This window comes from Carettochelys insculpta, chromosome 1 (assembly GCF_033958435.1).
Source record: "Carettochelys insculpta isolate YL-2023 chromosome 1, ASM3395843v1, whole genome shotgun sequence".
Taxonomy (NCBI): domain Eukaryota; kingdom Metazoa; phylum Chordata; order Testudines; family Carettochelyidae; genus Carettochelys; species Carettochelys insculpta.
Window position 1 is genome coordinate 46,233,219 of NC_134137.1, and position 7,380 is coordinate 46,240,598.

A 7,380-nucleotide genomic window follows, 5' to 3' on the forward strand; every position below is an offset into this window, starting at 1 on the left:
TGTCTTCATGTCATGGACACACAAGTTTTCTGTGCTCCCACATGTAATAGGTAGCAGAGGCTGTGTCTTGACTCACACTGTTAGTAAACTAAATCAAATAAAATGTGCCATTTTGTAATAATTGTTTTCGAATGCTAAAGCTATATAAATTAACTTAGTCGATTTAAGATATCATTAGGCATTGCCTATGCATTTATTTGTGTAGGGACTATGTTATTGTTTAAGAATTTACAACTTTTTATAACAGCTTATAAGATCATTCATTTATTTTTAACCCCTTCATTGTTGTAGAAAGAGGCAGAGAACCTGGATGCAGGTTGTTAGAGCACTGAATCATGTGAGCAGAAGGTACTAAAAACTTATCTGCTCAAAACCAAGGAGTGAGTTTCCTATTCCAAGTTCGTCATTAAACATTAGAGGTTAACATAACTGAACTGCAAAAAGGTGGATTATAATTCAATGTATAGTAAATCCACAAGCATAAAAATATTCATGAAAAGGTTAAAATGCCATGAGTTGAAGCCACAGTCTGAGACCTCACATTGAGTTTCCTTGGATTTATAGTCATACTAAGACCATTTATATCACTTAACCCATTTTTATTTAATTTATTTTTTGTATTTTTTTAAAGAAAGGACTAAAACAAGAAAAAAAAACGTTTTACGAGCTTATGGCAGTTGCTACAATAAACTGTAACCAATTTACTCAAGTAACCCATAATGGTGTGTAAATATTGAATTTATGTAAATATGGAATTTATCATAGGCATTATTGTGAGACTGGACTGTTTGGGAGTTGGCGGTGGGCCACAGAGCCTTTCATGTCAGGTTCACTGGTTCCGATTCAGCTCATGTCAAGTGGTGAACAAAAGTTTGTTCAGTCATTTATGTAAAATTGTTTTCTAATGGAGCAAGGTTCACATAACAAAAACCACTATTACATGGGTACCAATTAGCACCCTTGCCAGGGGACTGAATGGGCAAGGAGACTCAAATGCCCGTTCACTCCCCACGTGACTCTTCCAAATCAAGTGTGAAGCTAATTGATGGGGCAAAGTGGGGAAGCTTGCACTACTGCTGGAATTACTGTGCTGCAGACAAAGAGAAGTTTTCATATTTAGTGCTGTCAGTCTGGCGCCTTTTTGAGCACTAAAATTCACTTGGAATAAAATCTGAAAAAAAATGGTATTATTTACTTGATAATCTGTAATGGTGTGTAAATACATACAGAGTTATGTAATTTGTACAAATATATTGTGATAGAATTTTGAAATTGGTAGTATTTACATGATGTTCTGTTAGAACTGTTTCTTACAATTGTGCATATAAGTAACAATGGCGTTTAAAATATTTTGTACTGGCTCTTACAGGGGATATGAGAGAATTCCACACAGAGCAAAATCATGGCTGGTTATATCGTTTAGCTAAATTGGATAGGAGGAAAAAATTCTCTCTGACAGTAGTTGTTTTGGGGATTTCACTGCAAGTAAACTTGTAAACTGTTGGCCAGTCAGTAAGGAAAAAAAATGTGGTAAGATCCAAATTTAATTGGATGCATCTCTTGGTTCTGATCTAAGCCTGTTATGTGATCAGCAGTATTCAAAATATAGCTAAAGGTGGGTGGCAAAGAAGAAAGACACTGAGGGCAAGAAGACAATAATCAGAAGAAAATAGTTTTACATTGTTACCAATCAGAGTGGAATTTCACCCAATCTTCTACTTAGAGGAAAAGTACATTTTTGTCTGATGACTCGTAGAAAGTCGGTGGAGATGGGGGGAGGAGAAAAGACAGTGGTCACTGGAGAGAGAAAGAGTGAGCGTTAGTAGTGGGGCCTGTGAAAGGGGATACAAATATATTTAACAAAGACACAGGACAATGAGAGACGATGGCATAAAGGGCTCCTCCCCGGTAGTCTTTAAGTTTCTTCTGTGAATAGAACATAGCAGAAGGCAGGGGATGACATAGAAGGAGCATCTATTTCTTCACCATATACTGGTAGTTTTGAGGGAGCCTGTTTCCTTCATTGTCTGAGTCAATGGTTATGGCACTGCTAGTTAATTTAATGTGTAGAATTTAAGATTATTTTGTTTTCATCCATTGAGGACATGAGAGGACAATTAGTCAAATACAAAGAAGTGACAGTACTTGTTGTCCTGGCTACATGCTGTCATTACAGTTCAAATCAATCCTGCATTGGCCACAGATTTTGATGAGAGTAGAAAATGTGTTTGTGTTTAGCAAGAAAGAAATCTGAAAGATGGAACCTGGACTGTGATGATTGTCTCATTTGCATCATACTATGTAAATCCAGTTGTCTTGTTGCCTTTTTTGGTACTTGTGTGTTGTTTTCAAATAGCTTTTGTGCATTTTCCTTTACCTGGCCCTGATCCTTGCAGATCAGTATTCTTTTTTTCCCCCCTCATTCATCATTTTTAGATGTATTATCTGTGATAATCTACCCATAAAAGATTCAGAAAATCCAACACTTAACCTTTGCAAGGGTGAAAGGATTTGTATGTGTTGCAAAGAATGTTATGGTCTGATCCTCTGATATACCTTGCAAATCCTGCCTCATTATAGCCAGCACACATGGGACAACATTATTGTTTCATTTTTTTATGCAATCTCCTAAAAAGATGGCACCACTGAATGGCTCTCTCTTGCGCTCTCTTACACTGGCACACACCTTAGCTGTTTTGCATTCGAATAAAGTGAATAAATTAGTCATATATTACTTAGCAAGAAGAAGAATTTTGCCTTATTCAAAACACTTTGGAGCTGAGGGATATTTATTTATGTGCAGTCTCATGAAGTGTGACTATGAAAGAGCTAGTGAAAAAACCTTAGAACTGAATTCACTTGTCCGTGTTTCATGTTTCTATGTTTGCTCGAGAAATCACAGACCATCAAATTGAGGTGATGTGCAATACTTGACCCATAAATCATTTCCATCCTTCTGAGCATGGTCTTCTATCTGTATCCTATTAATAGCGGCAATACTTCAATGAAAAGAGAGCATTGCTCAAACATTGCCTTTCATGCATCTTCTTAAAAAGAGCATTCATTCAAGTGTTGGCTCCCTATAGCTACTCAGTTAATTGTTGCTAAACATTGTTTGGAGGTTGGCTATAAACATTGAGTCTCTCTCTACCATCTTTCCTTGCAGCAGTATTCTTCCTGGCTTAATTTTTTATTTTGTGCTTTATTTCTGTAACCCAACTCCCACTAATTTTTTTTTCCAACTTGTACTGTAGGCTGGTGCTAGGCACACTCTGACTCAGTTGTAGCCATTTCTGCATCACTGTCCTCTTTTGTTATGCTAATTTTCTTTTTCTGATTCTCTTATGTTTTTGCTGTGAAGAAAATAACAAGTAGTTCTTCTTCCCTTCTCTCCCTGACCTTTATTTTTTTTTCTTTTGGTAAAATTTCCTACCATAGTAATTCTTGTATAATTTGGAAATTGTAGCAACATTTCAACAACTTCCATAAACCAATTACCATCCTGACACCTGGGTATGCCTTGCAACATAGCTTACTTTTATAAAACAATTGTTTTATAAAACAAACTCTTACCCTTTGGTATTGAGGTTATGTAATTGTTCAGGAGAAGCTATATGCAGCCTGTAGCTTCCTGTCTCTTTAAAACCTCTTTAGTTCGGCATCCTGGGGACCTGACTGGTGCTGAATGACAGAATTTGCCGGACGACAGCAGGTCAATATTGTCTGGCAGTATTACCAACACTCCCACTGCTTACTGGGCTCTTAGAAGACATTTAGGGGTAAATTACAGCTAAATAACAGCACAGAACACTGAGAGCCAGGACTGGTGGGGGCAAACAAACTTGATGGGACCACAGGAAATTTGGCCACATCTATGATAAGTGGACATCCAGCTAACTAACATCATGCAGAAGTTTGGATATTGCTGGATGAGAGAGTGCTGGACTGCGGAGGTTCAACCTGTACAGGTAAACTGCTTAGCTGATGATGGTGCACTATATGCTGGGATTTTTCTTCTCTGTGAGGAATGCCTCTGGCTTGAACATTAGGGTAACTACAATGTTTTTAGGCCAAGTAGGCAGTCCAGGTGCCCCAGCATTCTGCCAGTAAAATCCTGAGGTGACCATGCCAGAGAAGGAAGAAAATAAAAGAAAAAAACAGAGAAGTTCAGAGAAGTAGAATGAAGATATATCAAACTGGCTCTCTTCACCTGTGTGCTAGTCTTACTTGAACACAAAGCTTAAAAATAAACACATCCCTCTTGAACAGAAACTTTATAAATCCAAGCCCTGCTCTTTGCAATGCCCTGACTAAGCCATGACTGTACAAGGGAATACACAGTAGTTTGTTGGTCAACATGCAGCTGGAGCATCAGATTGTTTCCTAGAAAATGGGATTCTTGGTAGGAACATAGTCTTCAGATTGGTTTCAGTTGTTGCCCAGGTGCACTGAGTCATCAGTGCTTGATTAAATTGCTCATGGGTCATTTATGACAAAATTATTTCTCCATGCGAAGCTTAGAGGTGCCTCAGTTTTCACAATTCCTGCACAGACTTGAGAGCATGGCCTGAACTGCCAGTGGTACTAGGTAGTGTCCCTTAGAAGATGCTATTCAGCTACACGACAAAGCTTCCTTATGAAAAAGGGTCAGATAGGTTTTCTGAGAACAAAGGAAGAAGAAGTAGCAAAGAAAGGACCTGGGTGAATGGGGGGAGGGTACTACAGACTGTGCAGAGAACAGCTGGTCCAGGTGTTACTTGGAGAACTGACATTAAATGAATACAACATGGAAGCAATTTAAACTCTTTTCGTTGTGTCCCTTTATCATTCTGTAGCGGGACATTATTGAGAAAGTAAGTAATGTGGTTTAGCAGGGCTTAAAGTCTCAGATACTATTTCCTGGACGCTCCATAACCCAACCCCATTCAGGTCTTCAGGCTTCAGCTGTGGGGTGGCACCAGCACTCAGAGCTTCTTGAAGCAACTCTTGAAGCAAATGATGGCATGTGAACTTACGTGCTCCTGCAGAAGTATGCAGCAAGAGAGTTCCCTCTGGAAAGTGCCACTTATTTTAATTACAGACAGGTCTGAATCAAAAAATAATGTGGATGTTCAAATAGGAACTATTCTAGCCTCAGAAGGGCCACCCAAGGCCTATTCCTTCACTGTAGTCTTACCTGGAGTGTGGCGGTAAGACATGTATATGAGAGAGATCTTGGGGTGGAGGACTGCCTCCACTCCCCTCTGGATAGACTGAGGCTCCCCCTTCTCTGGACCAATGCTCCCTGTCTCTGGGTTAGCAGTGTCCATGTGTGAGACAACACAATCTCCACAGAGCCTTATGGGGACAGCAGGAAGAAGCTATCCACCTCTTTATTAATCTCAGGGATTCTCAACCTATGGGTCCCATCCTAAACATGGGTCACCATTAGATTTTGTCAGGGTGGCTGGGTGGCTCCGAGCCACATGTGGCTCTTAAAGGAGCCATTTGTGGCTCCCGATGCTGCTGCCTATCTCCTCCTTCAGTTCCCAGTCCCTTCCCTGCTGTGCTGAAGTGGAACCCGATTTAATTGCTGGCAGGAGAGATTCTACCCTGAAACCAATTAAACTGAGTCCCATTTCAGTGCAGCAGGATAGGGAACTGTCTGCGCTGCGGGTGGGGGAAGAGAGTAGGAGGGCTGGAGGAAGCTGCTGGGAGAAGGTGGCAGCAGTGGCCCGGTGAAGGATCAGTGGGAGACAGCATCAGAGCTCGTGTGAGGTAGGTGGGTGTGGTAGTTTGGTGCAGTGAGGGGTTTAAGCCTGGGGGTGGGGGGCACTTTGGGGCTGTGAGCGGTTTAAGTCTGGGAACAGGGGTGAGGAGTTTGGGGCTGTGAGGGGGAGAACATCCCCCCTCAGCTGTGAATTGCCTTGGGCCACAAAGTCTTACTGAATTGTCAGAAAGGGTCACTGTCTCGAAAAGGTTGGGAACCACCGGGTTAGATGGTGACAGAAGACCCTATGATAATGAATTTCAGAGTTAACAGCTGATTCAGATAAATGGGGTTTTTCCAGAGTTGTTAATTGACTGAAATAAATTGTGAAATTCACACCTCACTGAGTTGGCAGAGTTGGATGTTACTGTAGCAAGTCATGCAATAAAGCTGAGATCAATGGTCTCATATAACTTCAAAAGTGAGGTCCCAATCATGTGACTGTAATAGAGAATCACTGCAACAGGACAATAGGTTGAAAGAAGCAGAGACGTCTGATTAAGGAAAGAAGAGTAGATAGTTTAGAGTCATCTCACATTTCTCAAGGGACAAAAAGATCCTGTATACAAGACGTCAAACAACAACAGTGAGTCACAGTTGACTCTTCTAGTCACCGCTACTTGATTATTATTAGGGGAGTGATTGTCTGGTCACTAGTTCCCTGTAGCAGATATTTGTTATAATTTTGAAAAATGTCAGAAACACACAGATTGTCATCTGCCATTCTCATAAGTGACATTTATGGAAGTGCCAAACAATTAGTTTTATTTTCTCAGTCCTGTCATGCCATATGATTTGAGGGGGGTCTCACTTTCTCACTTCTGCTTCCGTTGAGGAAAAGGGCATCATTTGCTGGGGGCAGAGGAGGCAGTTGACTACCTACTTCAGTGTTTGGTAGGTGTACACTTTGGTAGGTCTACATTTGTGGGATATAATATAATAATATCACATATAATGTTCTTTTTGCTGATACAACTTCTTCTTCACCCCTGATTTTCTGAAATGATGCCCCTGATTTGGAGATGCTTCTTTCAGTGATCCAGTACTACTCATCTTCCTCCCTTTAGCTTCCTGGATTCATCATTTACTGATCTTCACAGAACACAGAGGAAAATGTTCCTCATGCTCTAACCTTGAAACCCCGCACTGTTACCATCACATTTTTGGTTGGGGCAGACTAGGGCTCCCTGTGAAGTGGATCAAGAGTGTTCCTAATGTGGCTGGAGATATTATTGGTCTGCTGTTGAGAGAAACAAAGGAGTATATGGGTTCTGTTTCCCAGCTGTTGAGTTTATTACCTCCATAGCACTCTTTGTCCACCCCCTTATAGATCAGGTACTTACACCGTTGTAACTTCAGACTTGGTCTACTGAAATAAAGGCAAAGTAAATAGGAAGTGAATGTGAATGTCACTAGATGACTTGGACCTGTCCTTTCAAAACATACACATCTCAAACAAGGACTTCCAAAGGAGAACAGACCAGAAAATGGTTAATCATCATTTTAGCTCAATGGGGTGATACTGTCCGCAACTAATCTAGAAGTCCCCTTTTCTTTGACACATGCCATCACATTCTAAGCAGAACTCACCTTCAACTTCTAGTGGGGACTTCTGCTTAAAACCTAATGGT